The following is a 27,360-nucleotide window of genomic DNA, read 5'->3' on the forward strand; positions in this document are numbered from 1 at the left end:
GTTTGTGACCAGCCTGGCCAACATGGCGAAACCCCGTCTCTACTAAAAATACAAAAATTAGCCAGGCACGGTGGTGCGCACCTGCAATCCCTGCTACCTGGGAGGCTAAGACAGGAGAATTGCTCGAACCTGGGAGGCAGAGGTTGCAGTAAGCTGAGATTGCACCACTGCACTCCAGCCTCGGCGACAGAGCAAGATTCTATCTCAAAAAAAAAAAAAAAAAAAAGAAAAAGAAAAAAAGGAAAAAGAAAACAACAGAATTTAAAATGCCAGAGAGGGGCGCTGGATGAACCTGACAGCTCTGTGAGTGCTCTAGTCCTGCTCCCATTTCCTACATACATGCAATTAATCAATTTTATAAACAATTCATGCTTGGTATTGCAGTTAATTTGAAGAAGAAATGAGGCCAAGCCCATTTAAAGTTTTCCTGACAGTGACAAACAAGTGTGCATGGAATAGAACATCTTTCAAGCATTCCTCAGTTGCAATATTAATTATGGATAATGAATATCATGACAAGTGACAAACTCTGAACGTGGCGCTTAATATATCAACATGCTCAGCACAATAGGGTGACCCCTGGGGTCTATGCATGTAAACCAGCTGGCTGTCACTCCTGTCTGGGACGCACGCTGGTCTTCTAGGGTGACCCCTCAGGTATATGCATGTAAACCAGCTGGCTGTCACTCCTGTGTGGGATGCATGCTGGTCTGTAAGGTGACCCCTCAGGTATATGCATGTAAACCAGCTCGCTGTCACTCCTGTCTGGATGCACGCTGGTCTTCTAGGGTGACCCCTCAGGTATATGCATGTAAACCAGCTGGCTGTCACTCCTGTGTGGGATGCATGCTGGTCTTGTAGGGTGACCCCTCAGGTATATGCATATAAACCACCTGGCTGTCACTCCTGTCTGCGATGCATGCTGGTCTGTAGGGTGACCCCTCAGGTATATGCATGTAAACCAGCTGGCTGTCACTCCTGTCTGGGACACACACTGGTCTTGCATATTGGTGGGAAAGATGCTGAGTGGACAGAGGCCCTAGCAGAGCCTACAGAGCCCCATATCATGGGGACGCCTGGCCCTGCTCTCTGTCCTGTGACGCCCTGCATGGCTGCCTTCTCCCACTCCTGTTTTCATGTCTGGATGCAGAGAAAACTCCCTGTGTTCTCTCAAAGCCACACGTCCTAGGTGGGTCCTGAAGGCTGTGTGCAAACCCTGTCTTCCCCGGGGAATGCTGCTCTGAGAGCCCTGTCCTGCAACCTGAAGCCCCACGCAGGTCTGTGCTGCTGGAGGCTCAGAGACTGTTTTGAGTTTGATACAAAATCATGGACACATTTACACACCACTTTGCAGAAATTTGTAGGGTTTCATGAACTCCCTGAAGTCTGAACCATTATTCATGATGCCAGGCAACAACGCCTGTCTAAATATGTCAGGTTGAACCATAGGAAGCTGGCATTTGTAAAGGTCAAAAACAGTGAAATATCAGTCATCTCATCTGATTCAACACAATAAAAGGCCAGGTATGATACATGTTAGAATAGCTTCTACCTGAAGGCATAAAACATAGTAAAAGGTTTTATCCTTACTGTGGGGAAGGTGCTCAGTTATTCAGAATATTAAACTGACTTCGATGACCAGATTTCTAAAAACTCAAAAATTTTGTGTCTTTCCAAACATGCTGCAAGAAGGCAACATAGAAGACCTTATTAAGATCAGACAACAGAGGCTGGGTGCGGCGGCTCATGCCTGTAATCCCAGCACTTTGGGAGGCTGAGGCGGGTGGATCACGAGGTCAGGAGATCAAGATCATCCGGCCCAACATGGTGAAACCCCGTCTCTACTACAAACACATACAAAAAATTTACATATATATATATATATATATATATATACATATATATATGATCAGAGAACAGAGATAATTGACAGAGTTTAGCTTTTATAATTTCCCTGCATCATAGTTTAAAGGAATTTCATGAGCTGCAGAAATGTGCATGCCCTTGAAAATACAATTAACAAAGAAAATGACAAGTAGTGAGTTCCATGACTCTGCAGACATCAGCTCTTTGTTGCCATCACTGAGGCATCCTGGAGGCAGGAAGTGCAACCTTCCGGCGGAGGGGGTGGGACGGGGGAGGTGTGTGGGGCTACAATATTTGGCTTTCATGAAGGAAGTTATGCTTTGCATTAGAGGGAAGAGAAATATGGCAATTAACATAGTGAGGAAAAATTGCCTGTAAGAAAGGTACCATTTTTAGTAAATACCAGATATCAGTTTATTTCAAAACGAAGCTGGTTTGTGAAGAACCATCTGTCTTATCAGAATTAAAGTTTTGACTTGCTGCCATCAGCTTGTCCTATTACTATTCAAAGTAGATTTCTGGGCTACTAATTAAGGATACAAATCTATGTTTCTAGGGGACCGAGTATAGATGAATATGCTGGAATACATTTCTCAGTAAATTTCTTACGGCATACGCAGCCTCCATGAAAACTCAGAGTTTCATTTTAGAGCAGGAGCAATGAAGAAATCTAGTGGAGACGTTTGTTTTCTCTCCGCAACTATTTCTGTGGTTGCCAACCATCGAACACGTCGATGAATTATGACTATAACTTGAGAACAACCCCTTGGACTTAGATCTTGTAAAAAACGTATATAAGCAAAAAAATACAAGGGGATGAAAAAGAATACACAAAAGGCCTGCTCCCACATATTTCATCTGCTTGAACATGGGATACCGTTAAAAATTTTGCAACTCCAATAAAATAGGAGTCTTTTATCAAATCACCAGGGGCACGGAGAGAACAAAGATGACCGCATTGAAATGAAGCCCCGTGATCTGCAGGCCCAGAGCCGAGAAGCCCTCTGAACTCGGGAAAGGCTAATTGCAGGCCCGGGTGCCAGCGCTTATTAATGTGCTGTGATATGGTGTCACTGAGAGACCACTCGGGGCCGGAGTGCAGGCACCGGGCTCATCGGCATTACAGAGCTCCCTGGCAAAACCAATTTCACCAGTGCACAGCCTGCTGATGTCCAACGACCAGAGTGCAGGCACCAGGCTTATCAGCATCAGAGCTCCATCGCAAAACCGATTTCACCAGTGCACAGCCTGGCACAGCCTGCTGACGTCCAACAACTGGGGCCTTCAGCGTTTGCTGGTTACCAGTCACATAAAGCATCCTAGACAACTCATCAACAATTGGTCTCATTTTATTTTTCTAATGATGCAATTTGTATTTCTCTGGTGACACTTTTTCATTAATTCAATTGCTTAGTTTGCTGCAAAAAGGTGACGCTTCTGATGATAATTTTTACAAACCAGTTTTTACTATGAAATGGGCCTTTTCTGGGGCCACATTATCACAATCCTTGGATTATGACTGATCCTTGGATTATGATTCAGCAGATTCTTGATCCGCTGTTTCCAAGCAGCAAAGTAGACACCAAAGTCAATTTTGAACCATTATGTGATTGCCTTGAAGACGCTTTGATGTTTAGACACATGGCACCATTAGTCAGGAAGATGACAGAATTTCAGTCACATTTAAAGGGCGTGATGAATACGTACAGGGTGGCCGCCTGGGAGAAGCGTGAGTGTAGAAACATTCCATAACCCACAACGCTGCCAATGAGGAAGGCAGCATGCAGCACACTCGGTGTTTGGCAGAGGGACTAGGGTGTCCTGTTTGCAAAATGCTGCAGAATCCACAGCTTTCTTAGGAAAGAGATGGCTCAAAAACCAGCATGAACTCACTTCTGCGTTGAGTGCGACATGGGAGTCAAACTTTGATCCATCGAAAGCTGCTGGGAGGGACCCAGGAGTTGGCCAACAACAGACTCCTCAGAATCCAGTCAGCAAGCAGCCATGGGGCTGGTGTGCATCATGGGGTGTCAGCTCTTTTTAAGACAAGATTATGTGTAATGGGTCTGACCACAGGCTGGGGGCCTCGGATCCAGCCTCTCAGTCACGTTTATTTTTTTTATTTTATTTTTTTTTCTTTTTTTTTTTTTTTTTTTGAGACGGAGTCTCGCTCTGTCGCCCAGGCTGGAGTGCAGTGGCGCAATCTCGGCTCACTGCAAGCTCCGCCTCCCGGGTTCACGCCATTCTCCTGCCTCAGCCTCTCCGAGTAGCTGGGACTACAGGTGCCCACCACCACGCCCGGCTAATTTTTTGTATTTTTAGTAGAGACGGGGTTTCACCGTGGTCTCGATCTCCTGACCTCGTGATCTGCCCGCCTCGGCCTCCCAAAGTGCTGGGATTACAAGCGTGAGCCACCGCGCCCGGCTCAGTCATGTTTATTGATTTCGTGCCAGGCGGAGGCCGAGACAGTGAACAAGACAGACCCACTGCCTGTCGTCTTGGAGTCTGTGGTCTGCCTGGGATGCTGCAGCTTTGCTGACGGGAGGAGGTGGTGCCTTCCGCACACTCACTCAGCAGCATGATGCAGCTCGGGTGAGAATCAGGAAGTGCCTCTGGAGGATGCAACCCTTAATTAATATATAAATGGGGGGCATGGCCCTGGCAGTTGGACCGGCCCTGGGCTGAGACAGCAGGACAAGCTCAAAGATGACGTGCGCTCTGCCTCCATCGAGGCCACGAGGAAAAGCAAAAGGTCCTGGCAAGCCTCTGTGTGTTAGGCGGCCTGACTTCCTCCTCTCGCCCCCGCTCAGGCGTGAAGGACAGGGGCAAAGCTGTCTAGGCTCGTGCCCGAATGTTGACATCTTCCTTTCAGTTCTCTCCCCGACAGCTGAGTCCTGACAGACCAGGGTCCGCCTGGGACCCCGAGGGGCAGGGGGACTCATGTGGACTCCCGTCTGCAGCGGCCTTGGCCCCACCATCGGGAAACACCACCTGCAGCCAGGCAGCTCCACAGGGGCCCTGCCCTAGCGCATGCAAATCAGTGCCTGAGACAGGCGGGACCCACTCGCACCTGCACCTGACTGGGCATCCAGGTGGAGCACCGTGACCTTGAGCACTCACAGACTTGGTGCCAGCATCTCTCTCCGGGCTTTGGACAGGCTCTCAGGCCACCCACTCGAAGGGTTGCCATGAGCCCATTGCATTGCTCAAACCACCCCTCACGGCAGCCAAAGATCTAATGATGTGTCCGGAACCTTCCTTGCATCCAGTATCCCACCCTCCCCAGACCCCTAAGATGTAGCTGACAGTGCTCACGGGTGGCTGTGCCTTACCATGGGTGAATGTGTGGAAACTGGGGGCCCAATGGGCGAGGAAGCTCGGAGGTGGCTGTTCTTCCTGTCCTGGCCATCAGGTCATCCTGTCTGCATGACAGGAGTGTGGACCACAGGACCACAAAAGGCCCTAACCTTCTATCATCCTGATGGGGTATCGAAGGTCTGAGGGCTCAGTGGGAGTCTCTGGGCCACTGACTTTTCTCCTTTTCTACGTGCCTGTTCCATGACTAGGATGCTGCTCATGACCTTGAACCACAAAACAGATATCTTAGCCCTCAAGCTGAACTCCCTTAGAGAAAAAGTGAAGTCAAAGATGTCCTTTGAGTTTTTGGAAATGCCCAGCCCCTGGAATGGAGCTCCAAAATGTAAAGGGATCTTACTGGAGATAAATCTTGGCTTTCCTTGCAACGAACACTCACACTGGCCGATCTCAACTCACCCAGGAGGATGCAGTGTTTTCTGCTCCTCTCCTCTGGGGGTGGGTTTGTGGTTTGAGTCAGCACTACAGTTGCTGTACCAAAAAGACCTGCCCTCCCCTCTGTGAAGTCGCCGGCAGGAACACCCTAGCCTTCAAACTCACGCAGGGATGGTAGGTTCAGTATAGACAAAAGAGAAAAAAATCAAAACGTTACAGAGGAAGAAAAACCTCACTTGTGTTCAGATTGCCACAGACGCTACTGTTCAGCAGCTGGGAAAGCTGGCAGTGGAACCTGGCCACCTCCCAAGTGGGGACACTGTGGATGAAACCTTATGGGGATGTCCTGCCAGGCAGCTGTGGATGTGCTTGTCACACAGACACACACACACACATCTACACAGGGTTTGTGAAGACCTGAACCCCATCGCCAGCCCAGAAAACCTTCTCGAATCTCTTTGCATGTGGTTTCCATGGCTTCATCGTGCCTCAGATTTCAACTTTGCCATCTGTCATTCAACAGTGGTAACTTTCCACTCTGCCTTTCAGCGGATCCCACTGCCTGGCAGGAGGCCACACCGGCCAACATCGCCTAAGTCACACGCCACATCTGGCTTTGTGTCTGTGCACACGTCCACATTCCAAGACATGCAAAACCCCAAAGACAAAAATATCTCGGTGCATCTAAATATCCAGTTTCCATGGAGACTGAAATCAAAGTGAGCTGTCTAATGAGGGGCATTTTTCTTCATAATTCTTGCGTGATGCCTTATGGGTTGGAAGTATGTTGAAACTCCTGCTGCTTAATATTCCAAACACATTTTCTAATACGCAAGTGCATACTCTCATGAGAAGCGTTGATGGGGCTGATTCTCCCGCTTCTCAGGCCCAGGTAGATAGTTCGGCTGGGTGGATGATGGTGCTGCAGGCACAGGTTGAATTATGCTTCTTGCAATGGACCCCAAGAGACATTCTGTAAGGTGTCACCGAACTCAGTTTGCAAATGACTGCACTCAAGAATAATCCACTTAATTTCTGGGTGTTTCACTCAGAATACATAATGATTTTCAATGCAGCCACACAAACACTCCAGCATACACTCCGTTCTCTCTCTTACGTATGGAATAATTAGGTCGACCCTAAAAATAACCTACTTAAGAAGGTAAATTTCATTATGAGCTGTCTTTCTTTCTCCGACACTTGTGATAAATACTCAAGAAGATAAATACGATGAAGGAAAAATACTTTTCTCCCACTGGCAACAGTCACACACCTCCCCACGCTCCTCCTGCTTCTCCCCAGCTTGACCTGCCAGCACGGCCCATTCCTGTCACCGTCACAGCTCCCAGCTCTCCGTGCCTAAGACCTTCCATCCTGGGCTCAGTGGGCCACCCCAGCCCTCTGCCCAACGCCCTCCAATACCCGCAATGTTACCCTTCCTGGCATCTCAGCTCCCAAGCTGTGTCCTTCACGAGGGATTTCTCTTCTGGTCATTTGCGTCCATTTGCACCCCAGAGAAATGTCTAACCCTTCACAGACAGCACTCAGTGTCTCTTCCTTTGAATACTGGACTTCTCACGCCTCCTTCCCATCCATAACACCTGCCCCCCAACAAGTATCAAACCCCCGTGATCCACTGCATGGTGGGGGCACATAGGCCTTCGTAATAGACCCGGCCACCCCCCTTTTACTAAAACAGAGACTCTTTAATTGGCACAGTCCTGAGACAATCTGGTTTCATAGCCTGGGGTCCATGGACCTGCATTTCTAAGAAGCTCGGGTCCCCAGAGATGCTGGTCTGGGAAACAACTGCAGAACCACTGACCCAGCCTGACCCTGGCTGTGGTGGAGGCGACGGCTCAGCTGCCCAGGGCAGAAACTGCACAGAGCCTTTGCTGATAATGTTTCGCTGTCTCCTGCCTCCTAAGTGGTCTATTTCCCTCCAGAATTCTCCATCTCCTCTTCCCTGTGTCCTGCCTCCACCCTTTACCTGGGGATTTAAGCCGGGCCACTGGGCCTCCAGCTGTCCCCCAAGTGCCAAATGTCCCACAAGCTCACAAGCGTTAGGCATCCTAGCGGCCCTGAGATGACCATATTCCATGTCCACTGGTGCTGAACGCATCATCCACTTGTTCTCATTCTCCTTCCCCATCTGGGGCTGATAAACCTGTCGCTTGCATAGCCTCGGCTCAGGGCTGGTGTTTGGTGCTATTCCCATAGGCACCTCTGTCCTGTGCACACCTGTATGAAGGGTGCGTGGCCCTTCACTCTGCAACAAAGCGCCCAGCCACAGAACACATGGCCACAGAACACCCGGCCACAGAATGTCCAGCCACGGAACGTCCAGCCACGGAACTATGCCTCAAACTGAGGCGCTGTATTGACAGACAGCTGGAAGACACAGTGCTGGCACGCGTGGGTTCGCTACAACCATGCCCAGTGGCAAATTCACAGATGGCTCAGATCCGGATGCCTTCGCTGCACGCTGCCCAGGACAGAACATCAGCAGAAACTGCAGTTCCGGTTCTCTTAACTAGATTTTGTTGTTTTGTTGTTTTAAGAGTCAGATTGGGAGTAGCACACAGATAACGCAGAAGAGAGTAGGGTGTGGGGTCTGGGCCGTGTCTGTGGGAGCCCGTGAGCTCTGCTGGAGGGAACAGGACGGTTTGGGTCCATTTGTGATGACTGCAGGCAATGTGGGCCCAGCTACCTAGTGGGACATCCGGACGTTTGGAGAACGTTGTGGCCTCAGGAAGATGTGGGAGTCGTTAGTGTGGAGGGAGGTCCTGGACATAGATGGAGTTGCTGAGGCGGAGGCAGCATGAGGCTGTGTGATGGCTGAGAAGGGGCTGCTGGGGACCTCAGTTTTCCATGTGGGGAGGAAAGAAGAATGGCATCAGAGGCAGAGGGAAGCCAGGAGGGAACAAGTGACGGAGGCGGAACAGGTGCCTTGGATTTGATGAGGCTGGAGGTGGTGCCGAGGCGGGGGAAGGATCGAGGCGGTTTATGAGACTGGGGGCGGTGCCGAGGTGGGGAAGGATCAAGGCGGGACAGGGACCCTGGCACGGGCGCCCTTTCAGAGCACGCTGGGGCTGATGGATGTGACAAAGCATCAAGCAAACCTCAGGTCTGGCAGGAGCTGGCAGGATGACTCACTCATGCACGCAACCTGCAGGCACTTGGAAAGGGAAAGGGGTGCTGGCCTCGGCTGCCTCCTCCCCCAGGGGCTGAGTCTGGGGAGAGCAGCTGAGTTTAGTGGTGTAGTTATGCAGAATGTTAGCTATGCTGCAATAGACCTGTTCCTTATTCAGGTGTAGAAGAAGGAACTAGGCTCCAAATATGGCCCGCATGCAGCAGCACTGGCAACGGCGGAACATGCTGCAAGGTTGTGACTCCAGTCCCACCCATGGCCCACAGAACCGAATCCACTAAGTAGGATATGTGTTACTCATGTCACTTTAATACCACCATGGGGACCACAGGAGCTCTGCCAAGTGAGCCAGTGACGCCCTGGAATTCCGTGACGCTGGGACTCCCTTGTCACTGGCGCCCTTACGAGGTACGATGCATTTCCAAATAGAGAAATTAAACAAAGAGAAGCAACATAAAAAGTGTTTGACTAAGCAATTCATAGAGGACTGTATTACGGTGTCTCTTTTAAAATAAATATCATTATTTTGTTCTTTACCAGAACAAATACCTTCTAAATATCTGCCCAAATAGTACTTTTCTGACTCCCAGGCTTTGGAACGTTGAGCACAGAGACACAGCCATGCTGCGTGGAGGATGCTGCCTGTCGCTCAGCTCCCTCCTTATCCCACGGCCCTGGGGACATCAGTCATTTAGAACCTCAGCGTCACATAATTGCAGAGTGAGCACGATGCAGGGGAAGACAAAGTTTGGAAAAGAAAACACGTAGGCAGGAGGAAGTAGCCTTGGGGCCATGGTTCATAGAAAGGCGAGTCCCGCCAGACCTGCAGTGCCCTAATTCTGGATGTGTCCTCACAGCTCCGCCACAGCCACCAACACCGCCCACCTCATCTTCCCCCTCACAGCTCCGCTACAGCCACCAACGCCGCCCACCTCATCTTCACCCTCACAGCTCTGCCACAGCCACCAACACCGCCCACCTCATCTTCACCCTCACAGCTCCGCTACAGCCACCAACGCCGCCCACCTCGTCTTCACAGCAGCCCACAGCAGCACAGCTCCTGCTCTGCGGCCCTTGGTGCCTCTCTCATTCGCATTCTGCATCCTTACAGCAAGGCTTGTCGTGGCGGCTGGTGTCATCTGCACACCCCCTGCTCCCACCTTCTGCTGAAGCCTTGGCCTTCCCAAGTGTGGCCCATGGACCTGCAGCCTCAGCATTGCCCATTCAGAATGCAGAGTGCCAGGGCTGCCCTGGAGCTAAGGAACGGGGTCTGGGCGCAGGCAGGGCTCAGTGGCTGTGGTGCCTGGAAGCCAGCAGCTTGGCTGTGAGCGCCTCTGACATCCCAGGTCCATGCACGCTGGTGCCGCCCCGTCCCACTGCTCTTCCCAAAACGCTGGGCTCTACTCCCAGCTCTGTCAAACTCGAGTACCCTGGAAGCTCTAGCTCCAAGTCAACTCTGAGAGAATTCCTGAGGCTGCCTGGGCTGAACTAAGTGCGCCTGCCCATGCCCCATTGACCCTTCACCCTTTAGCCCATCATGGCCTGACCCTGTCTCAGAACAATTACCCGGAATCACCAGGGTGAGGACTTAACTGGTACGTGTAAAAACCTCCCTGGCAACAGGGGGCTCAGCTGGGCTCAGAACTGTGCTGTGTGGCCAGTGTAATCATATAAGTGACCTTCCCCATCAGGGGAAGATGAGAGGAAAGAGAACAGGAATTAATAATCATTAGGCCGGGATGACAGGCACCAGGCATTCCCAGAACTGCCCTGGGGGGCCGGGATGTGCCGTCCCTGACCCGTGCTGAGCCTCCCCATCACAGCCTACAGCTCTCAGAACACGCGTCAGCTTTTAAACCAGACTTTGTATGACCTAAGGACACAGACTTTGTTTCCTTGAAGGCCCAGCAGCAGCTGCATGTTTGACCCACTGTAGAGACATCTGAAATGTGACATGCTATTATGGGTCAGGATCAACATTAGAATCCAGGCTTTCTCCAAATCTTTCCATGGCCAGATCAGGGCAATGATTGATGTCATACATTGATTTTTGCACGCAGTGAGGGGAAAGGGAATGCAGAACAAAAATGTTGGGTCTCCAAGTGAAAAGTACGTTTAAAAAGAACATCAAAGAACTATCAAAGTCTTCAAGACAGTTGCTCGGAAGTATTAAATTTATTTAGACGTATTATTTTGTGGGCGATAGTGTTTGTTTGAATACATAAGAAAGACCTGGCTGGGCGCGTGGCTCACGCCTGTAATCCCAGCACTTTGGGAGGCTGAGGTGGGCAGATCACGAGGTCAAGAGATCGAGACCATCCTGGCTAACACGGTGAAACCCCGTCTCCACTAAAAATACAAAAGTTAGCTGGGTATGGGGCACACGCCTGTAATCCCAGCCACTCGGGAAGCAGGAGAATCGCTTGAATTGGGAGACGGTGGTTGCAGTGAGCTAAGGTCATGCCACTGCACTCCAACCTGGGCGACAAGAGTGAAACTACATCTCAAAAAAAAAAAAAAAAAAAAAAAAAGAATGACCTGGCTCAAGGTGTGATCATGAAATGCCTACTATGCCTACTACAGGAGTAAGCAGGGGAGAAAAGGGACTGCAGATGGTGAAACTGAGTCAAAATCATGGGACCATCAGCCTGGAAATGGGGAAAGAAGACCCTGAAAGAGGGATGATGGAGAAGGAGGTGGAGGGAGGGTTCCAGGGATCACGGAGCATTGTCAGCATGCTCTTTGAAGGATCATGCATACTGTCTCTTAAAAAATTCCATAAGCAATGCAAAGACCCAGCATGCAAATGAAGGCAGATGAAAGACATCAAACAAAACAAGGTTAGGGAAGGCCTTAAATATGGAAATATTGTAGGCACTGATCTCCAGAAATGAATAAAGCCACGATGCCCCTTTTCAATAGCAATTTGACTATTTGGTTGTGTTGTTAACAGTTAAAAACTCTAATACCATGTAAGTGCCCATTAATATGGAGTTAGTTAATTATATTTCAGTCACAGTATTGAAGATGATGATATTGAGATGGGTGCAGTGACTCATGCCTATAATCCCAGAGCTGTGGGAGGCCAAGGCGAGAGGATCGCTTGAGGCCAGGAGTTCAAGGCTGTAGTGGGCTATGATCGCACCACTGCACTCCAGCCTGGGCAATGGAGAGAGACAAAAGGCACTGGAGCTTCAGGTAGAAGGAGGTGTAGGGAGATCATGTTTTTTTTCATCCATCCACATATTCAGCATGATTACAATGATCATGAACACTGGAAAACTCATAATTGGCATGCTTCTGACAGTCTAGAAAGCTTAAGTCACAGCTCTGTCTTGTTATAGAGCTAAAGTTGTTGTTTCTAATCAACGAAGGCTTTTGTTTTTTATCAGTACCACTTCCAAGTCACTCACCCTAAACATTTTGGCCATGAGACATGGTTTGGCTGTGCCCCTGCCCAAATCTCATCTTGAATTGTAATAATCCCCATGTGTCAAGGGTGGGGCCAGGTGGAGATAACTGAATCACAAGGGCAGTTTCCCCCATACCGTTCTGGTGGTAGTAAGTCTCATGAGATTTGATGATTTTATAAAGGGCAGTCCCCCTGCACAAGCTCTCTTCTCTGCCACCATGTAAGATGTGACTTTGCTGCTTATTCACCTTCTGCCATGATTGTGAGGCCTCCCCAGCCATGTGGAACTGTGAATCCATTAAACCTCTTTCCTCTATAAATTACCCAGTCTTGGGTATGTCTTTATCAGCAGGGTGAGAACAGACGAGTACACCATGCTACCCCTGTGTTGCAGGAGAAGACTGAGTGATGTGAGAAGATATTCATGAAGCATTAAGTGAAACTGGTAGAAATAAACCCATGTACAGCCAGTGGAGGGAGGGCTGGAAGTATTAACATCCAAATGCTACCCGCAATTATCTCTGGGCAGTGGAGGGAAGGCGCCCTGGGCGGTGGGATTATATGTCAATATCTTTTCATGTTGATCTATGTTTTCTAAGTTTTTCTGTAACGATTACGACTTGCATAACATAAAACTTTTCACTTTTTCTAAACTATATACTTTCCATGTATTTGTAGTATTAAAATGATAACATAAGTAAGGGCTGTCTAGCAAAGAGAAATGCACTAAATATTAAATGAATGATGAAGTTAATTTTAAAATCTTAACTACAAGAGCTTCCATAAGTACGTAAGCAAGTAAGTTTTGCTTGCTTTCAGAACTCATATTTATGGAAAAAGATGTAAGCACATTTATGTGATACAAATAGCTAGACTCAGGATCCTGTGGTTTACGGGACAATCCCAGTGGCTGAACCCACAGCAGCCTGGCGGGTCTATGCCTGGATCCATCTCCTTCTCCAGTGCCTGAACCCACAGCAGCCTGGCGGGTCTATGCCTGGATCCATCTCCTCCTCCAGTGCCTGAACCCACAGCAGCCTGGCGGGTCTATGCCTGGATCCATCTCCTTCTCCAGTGGCTGAACCCAGAGCAGCCTGGCGGGTCTATGCCTGGATCCATCTCCTCCTCCAGTGCCTGAACCCACAGCAGCCTGGCAGGTCTATGCCTGGATCTGTCTCCTGGCAAGGTCAGAGGAGACACATGCTCACTCTGTTGCTCCTGAGATTAGGAAGGTGACTTCTGGGCCTGTGTGCACAGTTCCCCTTTGAAACTGGTCACACTCTTTCTGTGTTAGTTTGCTGAGGATAATGGTTTCCAGCTCCAACCATGTCCCTGCAAAAGACATTATCTTGTCCCTTTTCATGGCTGCATAGTGTTTCAGGGTATATATGGACCACATTGATAGGTGCAGCAACCCCCGTGCAGCATGCTTACCTACGTAACAAACCTGCACGTCCTGCACATCCCAGAACTTTAAATTAAATTAAATTAAAAAAAAAAGAAACTGGTCAAGCTGGTGAAAGCCCACTCTCACCATATGTCACAAGCTGAGAGGGCAAATTTCACATCGAACAGTGAACCTAAATATGAGTTGTACTTTTTTTTTTTTTTTTTTGAGATGGAGTCTCACTCTGTCGCCCAGGCTGGAGTGCAGTGGTGCGATCTCAGCTCACTACAACCTCTGCCTCCTGGGCTCAAGCGATTCTCCTGCCTCAGCCTCCTGAGTAGCTGGGACTACAGGTGCCGACCACCACGCCCGGCTAATTTTTGTACTTTAGTAAAGATGCGGTTTCACCATGTTTGACAGGATGGTCTTGATCTCTTGACCTCGTGATCCGCCCACCTCGGCCTCCCAAAGTGCTGAGATTACAGGCATGAGCCACCATGCCCGGCTGAGTTCTACTTTAAATGGGGCCATAGGTTAATCACTCTCAGAAACAGTGAACAATTAACAAAAGTAGGGGTGTGAAGACATTTCTATTATTTAACAAGCACAGACATAAGTAACGTAATTTTATGCAATTTTACAATACAACGATAAACAGTATATACATAATTAAATCTGCCAGAATTTATGAAAACTCAGGATGCATTTTAATTAAAAGCTTAACACTGAATACATATTGCACATCAATTAAATTAATACATCTCTTTGTTTAGACAATACTTCCTCAAAACTGCATTTCTTGGAGATTTTTATTCTGAGATTATGTTTTGAACATAGATTTTTCCCTTCAGCATCTTTTCTGCCTTGAAAACACAACCACCAATGTTTCATTTTTCTATGTAGGCCCCTACCATTTGGCTGGAAAATCCGGGCTGGGAGGGTTTCATGTAGACTTGTGTGCTTTTGCATTAAATTTGTTTTTATAAAAGATATTTCAGAAGACAGTCCTCCAAACTTGGCATGAAAGTAGCAGTTTACGATGTCCTAAAACAGCCCTGGGCACTCCAGAGAGTTCCATGGTTGCTGGAATATAAACAGAGCCATTTGTCCTCATAACCCGGGCAGCGTCCAGCCTCATCTGCAGGTTCATCTGCCACGAGCGCCTGCCTCCACCAATGTCGGGGTTGCTTCTCTGTGAAGAGACACCAAGTCCCCTTCAGGACCCAGAGGGCGGCTCACCTGACAATCCACGCTCAGCCGGTCACTAGTTCAGCAGGATTTTTATTCAAGAGAGCCCATGAGTCTTTCAAAATTTCTGCCGTTTTCCCCCTTTAGTCTTAGATTTGTGTCATAGCAAATGTGCATTGTGTAACATATGCACGGCTAACAGATTCCACTGAGACTCTCTGGGTTTTCTCTCTGCTGGGTCAAGAGCTTCTAGTGTTTCTCTGCGTTCGGGCAGGGTGGGCAGTGCACTCACAGCGGAGTGCTTGTGTGCCATCCAGCTGATTTTACACCTGTATATTTACATTCACTTTTGAAATGTAATGCAAAATTCAGTGAGTAAAATATTGACTCCATTTCTCATGTGAGTCCATTTTAATGTTAAATTCAACAAACTGTAACACCCTGAATTTAAAAGTATGCTAAAGTAGAACGTGAACTCAAAATAGATACCCGATTTATACCACAATTCAGGGCTATGTCTGTTTTATATTTGGTGGGAGTTGTAGCAGGGTCTTTTCTCCCCTTACTTTAACAGACTTTCTTTTTCTTCTTAAAATGAAGAGGATTAAAGTCTCACATTTCTGCTTTCTAGAATAATGGGACCTGAGAGGTAGCTGAGCTCACAGGTTGAGAAGAGTCTTTAAACCACATTTGTATCTTTACGCCCTCGCTCTATCACTTACTAGAGTGTGGCTCTGGTGACTTGCACGTCGTAGGTGCTCAAATATCAAAATATATGGTGGCCTTAATAAAAACTCGGTTCACAGTCATTGTCTAGGGATGAGGACATTCAACCCATCAACGGTCTCATGTCTCTTCACACAGGAGGCCTCCAGAGCAAGTACCTCACTATGCAACGTCTCTGCCCTCAAACACCAGGCCCTGCGTGCACACGTGGCTCATCAGAAGCAGCCTGGGGGATGGTGGGGAGAGGGTGGGCAGCAGGCCCACTGCTCACGTTGCTGTTTCCGTTACAGGACCCTGTCTCTCGGCGCACTCCATCCTTCTGCCTGCAACGCTCTTACTGTTTGTCTAGAAAGAAAGGTAGGAAAGTGAGCGGAGACCATGTTGCTGTGGGACTCAGCGAGGCCCATGTTAGGATCTCAGCTCAGCAATGTAGCCACCGTGGGCCTCTGATGACACGGCTGAGACCCGGAGCCCTGGTCAGCAAGGCTGGGCAGCAGGGCCTCCTGTGTAGGCTCCCGTGAGGAACTAGAGACGACATGCAGAGGCTCCGGTGGGCATGTGGTACACGGTAGGCCCGTGGCAATGACGATGCTGTCAGCATCCACCTCCAGCTCCCACGGACAGCGTGAAGCTTCCTCCCGAAACCCCCACAGCATCTGTCCGTCCCTCCTTCCCTTCCCTCTTGCATCAGAACCCGGCTGCCATGTGCTGTTTGGTCCTGGCACCCATGACCATGCTCCCGCCTCTCAAAGGGAGGGGCTGGGCGGACTATGCTTTTCATTCATTTTCTTAAATTCTCACCACTTAACGCTCCACGTGGCTCCATAAATCATTAGGGAGGATGAAGTCACCACTTTCTCAACCCAGTATGTGCGTTCTCTCCTCTCCCGTTTACACTCATCTGACTCTACACTGAAGCTTTGTTTCTTCATAAGCAGAAGCCATTATAAAGTGGCCAACCTTATTTTAACAAAATATTTGTATTTTCATGCTTCACAATTGTGAGCGTGTTTTTTTCTAATAAAAAAATGAGGGAGAATGTGAATATTACGATATTGGTATTAAAACCCATTCCACTTCCAACCAGATTCTGCTTATGAAACATTTGTGGATGGCAGTTTCCATAGCAACCAGCAAGGTATCTTCAGAGCCTGCTGCTGCCTCCATTCTAAGAATTTCGCTGTCATCACAGTCTGTGCATGCGGAAGTGATTTTCTGATGAAGTGTGTACTGTGATACATCAAATCCTGCCCTTGGGGGAAAAAACTCTGGTGAGTGTTGCCCAGCTTTTTCTCCATGTATAAAATAGTTCTTGGTTCTTTCCTCACTGCTAGTTTCACTAAAATATTTTCGATAGCAGTCATTCTTTTGAAAAGAAAAAAAAAACTTAGTCAAAAGCTAGTGGTGAGTCACCACTTACGTGCGGTGGGTTTTCTTAACAAGTCACAACTCTTTGGGCCTTGTTACTGTTAAGTTAAATTAGTAATTTTATTCTTTGGAAAAACTCCCTTAGCAACCCACTAAAATGGCCTCCCAAGCATTTTAGTAACCCACTAAAATGGCCTCTAATTTCGTCTTAAATTAGAGATTTAAGACGAAAACGCTGATTGTAACTGGTCTCCTGGTTTTAATTCTCAGTAATGGAAAGACCCCTTACCCTTCCTCATATCCATGACGGGAATAGGTGTGGGGAGGAAACCGGGGTGGGAGAAGACTTCAAAGTCTGAAACACACACTATTTAAAATGCATTTTAAAAGAACCAGGTGGCTAGCTCTGGTTCTCCCTCGTAACCACACCCACGTGATGGGAACGCTTCCTCCGGCACTTCCTGAGACAGGAGTACTGACCTCTGGGGACCAGGAGGTGTTTCTGAAGTGAAAACACTTAGCCCACAACTCGAAAAATCCTCTACACAAAATTTTAACTTAGGCCTCTTTTCCTACTTTGGTTTTTATTTTATTCATTTTATTTATTTGAGATGGAGTTTTGCTCTTGTCGCCCAGGCTGGAGTGCAGTGGTGCAATCTGGACTCACTGCAACCTCCGTCTACGGGGTTCAAGCAATTCTCCTGTCTCAGCCTCCTGAGTAGCTGGGATTACAGGCACATGCCACCACGCCCAGCCAATTTTTTTTTTTTTTTGTATTTTTAATAGAGATGGGGTTTTACAACGTTTGTCAGGCTGGTCTTGAACTCCTGACCTCAAATGATCCACCTGCCTTGGCCTCCCAAAGTGCTGGGATTACAGGCATGAAGCACCGGCCAATAATATTTATTTTTAATGTATAAACTGATGCATATTTACAGAAAAAAAGTGATAGAGGGGAAATAACTTTTCCTCACACAATTAGGAATCACAAAAGGAATTAATTCACCACTCAGATAGCGTTCTGTTACATGCATCCACGTGAATTAAGGTGTTGCAGGAAGTTAGGTCGATGTCAGAACCTGCTCAGAAATTTGTTAAAACAGCGCTTCACTGAAAACATGGTCTTACGCTGCAAACCAGTGGGGTTCTACGTTCCATCATTAGAAGAAATAAGTACAGTCATGTGCCACTTAATGAGGGGACATATTCAGAGAAATGTAAGGTGGCCTCGTGGTTGTGTGAGCATTGTGGAGTGCACTGATACAAACCCGGATGGCTTCACCCCTACATGCCTGGGCTGAACGCAGACCCGGATGGCGTCGCCCCTACACGCCTGGGCTGAACACAGACCCCGATGACGTCACCCCTACACGCCTGGGCTGAACACAGACCCCGATGACGTCACCCCTACACGCCTGGGCTGAACGCAGACCCCGATGACGTCGCCCCTACACGCCTGGGCTGAACGCAGACCCCGATGACGTCTCCCCTACACGCCTGGGCTGAACACAGACCCCGATGACGTCACCCCTACGCGCCTGGGCTGAACGCAGACCCGGATGGCGTCGCCCCTACGCGCCTGGGCTGAACGCAGACCCGGATGGCGTCGCCCCTACATGCCTGGGCTGAACGAATGGCATAGGCCTCCTGCTCCCAGGCTGCACCTGTACAGCGTGTGACTGCACTGAAGACTGTAGACAACTGTAACACAGTGGTAAGAAGTTGTGTATCATGTCTCCACATAGAAAAGCTATGGTAAAAATATGGTACGAAAGGTTAAAAATGGTATATCTGCAGAGGGCACTCACCATGAATGGAGCTTGCAGGACGGGAAGCTGCTCTGGGTGAGCGGGTGAGCGGGTGGGTGAATGGGTAAGTGGGGAGTGAATGTGGGGCCCGGGACATCACTGTACGCCACTGTAGACTCTACACACCCTGCAAACTTGGGCTACATTCAATTTTCAAAAAATACTTTTCATTCCTCAATAATAAGTTAACCTTAGCACACCGTGATGGTTAATAGTGAGTGTCAACCTGATTGGATTGAAGGATGCAAAGTATTGTCCTGGGTGTGTCTGCGAGGGTGTTGCCAAAGCAGATTAACACTGGAGTCAGTGGGCTGGGAGAGGCAGACCAATCCTCAATCTTGGTGGGTACCATCTATTCAGATGCCAGCATGGCTAGGATAAAAGCAGGCAGAGGAAGGTGGAAGGACTGGACTGGCTGAGTCTTCCGGCCTCCCTGTTTCTCCTGTGCCAGATGCGTCCTGCCCTGGAACAACACACTCCAAGTTCTTCAGCTTTTGGACTCTTCGACTCACACCAGTGGTTTGCCAGGGGCTCTCAGGCCTTTGGCCACAGACTGAAGGCTGCACTGCTGGCTTCTCTGCTTTTGAGGTTTTGGGACTCAGACCGGCTTCCTGGCTCCTCAGCTTGCAGACGGCCTGTGGTGGGAGTTCACCTTGTGGTTGTGAGTCAATTCTCCTTAATAAGCTCCCTTTCATATATACACCTATCCTATTAGTCCTGTCCCTCTAGAGAACCCGGACCCATACACAGACTGTAACTCTTGTACTTTATAAATCTTATCTTTAAAACTGTTTGACTCTCTTCTAAGGCTGAGCTTAAAAGACAAACACATTGTACAGCTGTACAAATATTTTTCTTTACGTTCTTACTCTATAAGCCTTTTACTATTTTTAATCTTAAATTTTTAAATTTACTTTTTAAACTCTCTCATTAAGCACTAAGACCCAAAAACACATCAGCCTCAACCTGCGCAGGGTCAGGACTGTCGTTATCACCATCTTCCAGCTTCACTTCCTGTCCCACTGTTCGGACTTAAGGGGCAGTGACAGTGACAGACACGGAGCCGCCATCGCCTACGATCACAGTACCTTCTTCTGGACACCTCCTGAAGGACCTGCCCAGGGTTGTTTACAGATAATGGTTTTCCACAAGCAGAAGGAGCGCGCTCTAAAATAGTGATGAAACGTACAGCATCCTAGATGCATAAACCAGCGACACGATCGTCTGTCAGCACCATCGCAAGATGCACTGCATATCCCTGTATGGCTACACTTCCGTACAGTGGCTGCAGAGGGGGTTTCGATACCCAGTTAAGTCACACGTGAGTCACGCATTGTGACGGCTATGAGGTCACTGGATGGTAGGAGTCTTCCAGCTGATGATAATCTTACGCGGCCACCGCTGCACCTGCAGTTTGTCTTTGACTGAAACACCCTTGTGCGGTGCGTGATGTAGTCACAACACCGGTGTGGGAGGTTATAAAGCCCTTCCCTGCTTCTGATGGATGGCACTTAACTCACATTTATTCTTACAAAAAGGCTTTGTTGCCCTCATTCCACTACCACCCCAAAATCTACAAAACCTGCTCAAGTCACACAGCTAATGTGGAAGATCTGGGGCTTAAACCCAAATATCCCCAAATTGTGCCTGTTCACAGAATACAAGAGGACAGAGTAGGCCCAAGTAGGTTGGAAGGGCCCTGGGTCCCTAAGCTTCCAGGAGCAATGAGGACGGTGGGGCCAACGTGACCACTGAAATGTTGGCAAAGCTCAAGTTTTAGGAAGACTAACACAGATTACTGAGTGTTGTACATCTGGATCCACAAGATCAAGAGTCCAGGGCCAGAGGCACGTGACGTGCAGACCAGGCATGCCCACTCCTGCATCAGAGCCCAGTGATGATAATGAGGAGAGAGGGGAGGAAGGAACGATAATGCATGTTACTCATGTTCACGGAGCATTTTCTGTGTCTCAAAATGCCAGTGACTGCTGGGCACAGTGGCTCACGCCTGTAATCCCAGCACTTTGGAAGACAAAGACCAGCGGATTGCCTGAGTCTGGAGTTCGAGACTAGCCAGGGCAACATAGTGAGACCCCATCTCTACTAAAACAAAAATTAGCCAGGTGTGGTGGCACACGCCAGTAGTCCCAGCTACTTGGGAAGCTGAGGTGGGAGGATTGCTTGAGCCCAGCAGGTTGAGGCTGCAATGAGCCAAGATTGCACCACTGCCCTCCAGCCTGGGAAACGGAGTGAGACCCTGTCTCAAAAAAAAAAAAAACCCAAAACCCAAACTGCCAATACTGTCCCAGGCGGTATCTCGGTGACCCTGTGGTGGGTGTGGCAGGATGCTAAGGGCTCTCTCTTACACAGGAGATGGGCCAGACAGATGGAGCGCTTGCTGTCTGTGCGTGAGGCTACTTCCCATGTGGCTCTTCCACCTGGTGTCTCCTGTCAGCCTCCTGGGTGACTCAAGGACCCCGTCTCTGCAGACTCAGATAATCTGCAGGGAAACGGAAGGAGACTTCCTCAGGGCTATTCTGAGAATCCACGTTTACCAAGATGAAACCCACCCAGAAAGAGAGAGCGGTTGAGCTGCTGACGGTCATATTAACCCTCCAACGCCAAACCCTCAGCCCCGAGGCCGCCTCTCCATGCACCACCTGCAGAGCAGCCACGCCCACAGCACAGAGCCTCATTCAGTGCCATTTCTGGGATTGTGCAACAACACTTTTTTGCAGGGCATGGAGAGGTTTAGTGAGATGCCCATGTCCCTTCTTTCTCTCCAATAACATTTACATAAAGAATCTTGGCTTGTGGTTTGCAAAGAGGTGTTGTTCTCGGTTTCTGAGAGTGTAACGACCCCAGGGACTGCAGCCAGCACTGGGTTCCATGTGCATCGTGGAGAAATTTAGAACAAATAAGCAGAGGTTTATACCATTTAATGAAAATCTGGATTCCTACAAATATGACCTGCTCAGCTGTCAACACAATATCTGAACTCCCCTAGCAAAAAAAAAAGCCAGTTTTGCCTCATCTGTGTATTTATCTTCAGTGTCTAGCAAAACTCCAGGCACCTAACCAGTGTTCAGCAGTTTGCCAAATGTGTGTTTGTGGATACAGAAAAAATTCCAAGTCACTCGGTCAGCTGTGTTTGCTGTCCAGTGTCTGACTGTGCACATTATTGATTAGGACTCTTCTTCAAATGTGTCATCCAGCTCGAGGACCTACTTGGGTGGGCACACCAGACAGCACCATCTGTACACTTGCACACCACAGCAGCCTCACGGGCTCAGCAGCAAGCACCTTTGCAAAAGACCTTTCTAAACCGCGTGGTTCGGATGCTTGGCCCTGGCCACCATGCAGCGGGTGCCTGGCAGGACCAGCCCCTCCTGTTTGTGCTCCACGTGGGCCATGCACTGCCTAGGACTTGATGCCCCTGACAGCCACAGCTGGACCAGTACAGGGGTTGTTTCGGTATGTGTAGAGCAGAAACCTGGATGGGTTCCGTTGCCAGAGACACAGGAAGCATCTTCAGTGACTTATTTTCAAGGTGAGCTCCTTCAACAGTTCATGGAACTTAAGTCCAGCACCTTCCTGGGGGGGCTCTGGGCTCATGGCAGGGGCTTCTTCCCCTGCTGACTCCCACCCACACACTGGGGACACGTGGCTTGGCCAGGGAGTCCCAAAGCCTGTGTTAAGTGCCCTGGGACTAAAACCTGGCAGAATCATGAGGAGAGCAGACTGTGGGGGTCACCTCCATGGTCCAGCCACCTGTGGGTCCTGGAGTGGTCAGCGGCACAGCGGGCCCTGGGTCTTCCATGCAATTCCATGCCTTGATGCTCGCCATTCCCAGAGTCTCTGGGTCTCTGGGGACGCCCCCGGCTCGGCCAGGCTGTGTCAGGAGCCAAGTCATCAGGGTCCAGTGTGTCTGGACCAGGTGACTCCCGCTGAACTTGGTTTAACCCAAACACGTGACCATGGGAATCACCCGTGTCCTGCATGCTGGCAGGTCATGGAGGTGCCCAGAGGCCCTGGCATCTCACTAGCCAAATTCACAGCATGCTGACATGACAGAGGCAGAAGAGAACAGCTCAGGCCAGTGCTTTCAATATAAAAATTTCAAATGTGCTTTTACAATTAACTTAAAAGGCCTTGAATTTCTAGAACTACAACTACAAAAGACAAAGTTTCATAAATTCCACACCCTTGACTCCCTCGCCCATCTCTTTTGTCTCCTCTCTCCAGTCAACAATTTCAGCGGCAATTTCAAGAGAATATGCCCCATGAATCTTTATAGGAAAATGACAAATAAACGTTTAGACAAGACTGTGGCTTCCTTGGTTGGGCTAATCCCCAGACTCTAACTTCTTCCAGTTAAGTGGATGTTTCAGCCCCTCTACCATTTTTTTTTAAGGTGCATAGAATTTCTTGAACATAAAAGCAGTTTCTCACATTAAATTTGGCAGCTGCTTTTGTAGAGGAAGCAAAGCCAATCAATAAAGAATTTTTAAATGCTGCAATCTTCATCTTGGCCACTGGCTTTTACAGCAATGAAATATGGGGCAAAAAAGCAGAAAGAGAAACGCCTGTTTCCATATGAGTGTGTGAGGTGGAACTAGCCCCGAATGATCAAACGCCGGGGTTCAGCCCCGATGGATGGCAGCCGTAGCGCTGTTGGCTGGCACGTGCTGGGTGCCAGCAGGGTTCAGCCCCAATGGATGGCAGCTGTAGTGGTGTTGGCTGGCACGTGCTGGGTGCCAGCAGGGTTCAGCCCCAATGGATGGCAGCTGTAGCGGTGTTGGCTGGCATGGGGTGCTGGGTGCCGGCAGGGTTCAGCCCCGATGGATGGCAGCTGTAGCGGTGTTGGCTGGCATGGGGTGCTGGGTGCCGGCAGGGTTCTCAGGGCTTGGTGACCATCGACGCAGAGGCATCAGAAGAGTCCATATTATGCACGCATCAATCTTCATTTCACAAGTGAAAACACCAAAGTAAAGAAAGGAAGGCTGAGTAAGCTGCCCAACAGCCCAAGGAGGGTAAGCCTGGGAGCCAGTGCCTCCACTTAGCAGTCAGACTGAAGGCTACACCGGAAGGACCAAGCCCTCGTCTCCTTACCACGCCAGTGAGCCTGTGATAGGTCAGCTGACTCTGCACGGGTGGATGTGGCCAGTGCTGCCTTTGGCCTGGGAACTCGTGCATGAACGGCTGCTGAGCGCCAGGCAGCTGGTCGCCTCTTCCTTTCTCCTTTCTCTTCTTCTTGCTGCTGCTGTTTCTATGCATTGCCCTTTGCCCATGGGTAGGCTCCATCCGGTCAGCCAATGGGACTGAGGTTGGCACAGTGCTGACGCCCAGTAGGTTGTCAGCATGGATCAGACGTGCAGTCAAGGAGCACAATGAATAAACAGATGAATAAAGCCCCTACTCTGTTACTAAACATTAAATTTAGTGAGTTTTAGCCTTTAAAAACATCCCAGAACATTGAATCAGGACCTACACATAATGATTCTAATGATGTGTCAGACTGACACAAGATGTAACTTTTGCCAATGGCCTGTACCAGGAATTAAAGATATTTCAGCTCAGTGACTTGTATTTGAATCGCACGTGTTTCCGTTCTCTGTACTGGGCTGTAACAATGGAAATAACAGTAGCAGCCTTTGCTTCCCATTTTACAGTTTGCAGGCACATTTTTGTTTCTATGTCCAAATATTTCCTTTGCTCCTTTCCGTAAAAGGGGCATGAGCGCTAGCCTCATCTTGTAAATAGGAGACTTGGAGTAAAAGAGAAGATAATGACTTGCCCAGAACCCCAGAGACAGTCAACAGCCGAGTCAGAATTGGAAACCAGATCTTTTCATTATTCATTCATTATCGCCAATGCCTGATATCGAAGATGCTGCCGTGCCATTCCTGATTTAATGTGTCAGACGTGTCAGGGTCGTCCTTTAAAGACTAACAAAGGATGTTTTAATAACTGTTCATCTTATTTTTGGATCTGCAGGTTGAAGCTATTTCTGAGTGGAAGAAAACTGTGACAGAAAAGAATACTTAAAATGATTAATTTTTCTTCAAGAAAATATGAAAGACAGGTCACAAACTCCTCTCAATCTCACAGAACAGCAGTCAGAGGCAGCTGTGACACTGAGATCCACGGTCTGATCTTCATTTTAAATACAAAACCTCTGAGGCCCAGAGGCAATGGGGTTTGTCTGAGTCACCTTAGCTCCAAGGCCTGTAGACCTAGGCTTTGCGACATCAATCTTTGCAGGCTTCTTCCACTAGAAGACCAGCTTACAAGTAAGTCCTTTGCCTAATGTGATTTGATCAAACCGACCTTGAAGAAACATCAGCATGATTTCCTTGTATTTGAGAAAACACCCACACATTCTCAATGCAACGTAAATGTGGCTGAGTTCCTCTATAAAGCAATGAAGCCGCTTAAGATTTAATCTGTACTATTATTTTCTTCTTATTTTTAGCAAGGAAGATTTCGAATGCTTATTTAGAATCTAAATTAAAATCTAACCAAACGAATCAAAGATCATTGGTGACATACAGGGATTAAAATATTTTTGCAGACAATGTCATCTTTAAAGTGAGTGCTGAAACCTCCTAATGAGCCATAAAATTATCCTAAAAGGCAAAATGCTGTGGCAATGGCTTATGTTACCACACTGTAACATGATTATTCTCACTAAAAATGAATTCTAGGTTCATATGTATATATATATATATACACACACACACATACATGTAAATATATACACATAGATATATACATACATATAGATATATGTGCGTGTATATGAGTGTATATATACATATATATATATATATATATATATATATATATATATATATATGTATCTCTCCCCTTCTGTCTGCTTTCATTCTGCAAGATGATATTTTCAGATGCATATCTGAAAATTATGGAGAAGGCCATGTATGACGAAGGTAAAATGGGTTCTGAGCATGGGCTTGACTCCACAATCAATGGCCAGATCACCTTGGACAAATCAAATGAATACTGCCTATTTTTTTTAAGGACATAAAAACACTGCTTTTCTGCCTCAGTGTGAAGCCTGCACTGAATATCCTCTATGTGTAAATGAAAAGCACTGAGATTGAAGCCAGGGAGTAGAGGTCTGTTTGGAGAGTTGTGCCATGTGCCTGCTACAGGCTCATCCCTGCTGGTTTTAACTGTGCTGACACCAGGCAGTAGAACACATTTCTCCCCTCCTCTCGCTGGCTGTGGATGACGGTCTTTAGGATTAGTTCTTCTAAGTTGTTATTGTAAGAATGTTTCACAGAAGGGCAGCGCTCCATGTCCCTAAGTCATCTTCAGCTTACACATCGTCAGCACGTTAACCCAGCCTTTTGTATCTCTTATGTCTCCTGTACTTTGTTTAGTATGGAAGCCACAGCAATGAACAAGACACAATCCTGGACCCCATGAGCTCACAGTGAGTGACAGCAGCCACCACAGCGTTAACAAAAGTTTAACTGGGAGGCCACTGGGCTGGGATAGCCCCAGCACTTTTAGTTCCTATGTAAGCAAACCAAAGTCCCATGTAAATGGTGAAATGAAATGAGAGCCCTTACCAATCAGAAACCACCAGCTGAACTCTAAGTAGGAATTCCACCATTCAGAAACTGCCAACTGACCTCTAAGTAGGGAGTCCACCAATCAGAAACTATCAAATAACTCTAAGTAGGGATTTTTCTAACTAATCTGACATGTTTTGTTTTGTTTCCAGGAAAACTTATGTAAGTTTCTGCCTCACCTCTCAAGCCCCAGAGAAGTGCTACACTGCTTGCAATCTGGTGCTGCCCAATTCATGAATTGCTGTCTGTTCAAATAAACTCCACAAAATTTTAATGTGCCTAAGTTGATCTTTTAAGAACAGAAATGCACAAACCTCGGGAAAACAAGGATGGGTCACCCCAGATAGCCAAGCAGCGCAGGAGAAGATGTCCTGTGCGTGGGAGTCACCTAGCTGCTAAGTGAGCAGCTGGATGACGGACCGTGAATGCCAGATTTTGTTTAAGACTCTCCCATGTGGGTGTGCAGCACATGCAGTGATATGCGCCACATGGCCTCTTCCTGCCTGCAAAGCTTCCACTCGACACATTTGCTGGCATTGAGCCATCCTTGCATTCCTGAGATAAACCTTACATGATTGAGAGCCATCACTGTTTTAAAAGTATGGGCACGTGCATATTTATGAGGTATACATATGCATACTTTTGTACCTGTAAATGTCTAATGTCTTATTTAATATTTTCCATCTGTTCCCAGCAGTCAATCTGACCTATAATTTTCTTTTCTTATACTGTCCTTGGCCTGTTTTGTCATCAAGAATATATCATTCTCATGTTAGCCGAGTAGCCTTCCCCTCTTTTGTATTCCCTGGCACATACTTACTCACTCTTTCTCTCTCTCTCTCCCTCTCTCTCTCTCTCTCAAGGAAAGAGAGATTCAGTTATTTAAAATTATGGAATTATTTACTGGTAGTAAGTTTATTTGCATTCTCACTGAATTGTTCAATTTTATTTTTTAGACAAATTGTCCTTTTTATCTGGCTTTTTAAATTTTACATCATAAAATTGCTCATTGTGTTATATTTTTTCAAAAAATTATATTTCTAATAGGCTTTAAAATTTTTTTCTGATTTGGTGAGTTTTGACAGAGATTATCTATTTTTAAT

The 27,360-nt window shown here is 47.8% G+C and overlaps 1 protein-coding gene and 1 long non-coding RNA gene across 6 annotated transcripts in view; one reads left to right on the top strand and one right to left on the bottom strand.

The window, feature by feature from the left end:
* DLGAP2 (DLG associated protein 2) overlaps nt 1–27,360 on the bottom strand; it is a 926,579-nt gene that overhangs the window by 234,424 nt on the left and 664,795 nt on the right. The window lies entirely within an intron of this gene.
* LOC129487989 (uncharacterized) lies at nt 18,023–26,531 on the top strand. Its single transcript, XR_008659540.2, has 4 exons — nt 18,023–18,562; nt 24,654–24,949; nt 26,063–26,115; nt 26,410–26,531. It is a non-coding gene; the product is annotated as an uncharacterized lncRNA (long non-coding RNA).

Source organism: Symphalangus syndactylus, chromosome 1, assembly GCF_028878055.3.
Source record: "Symphalangus syndactylus isolate Jambi chromosome 1, NHGRI_mSymSyn1-v2.1_pri, whole genome shotgun sequence".
Taxonomy (NCBI): domain Eukaryota; kingdom Metazoa; phylum Chordata; class Mammalia; order Primates; family Hylobatidae; genus Symphalangus; species Symphalangus syndactylus.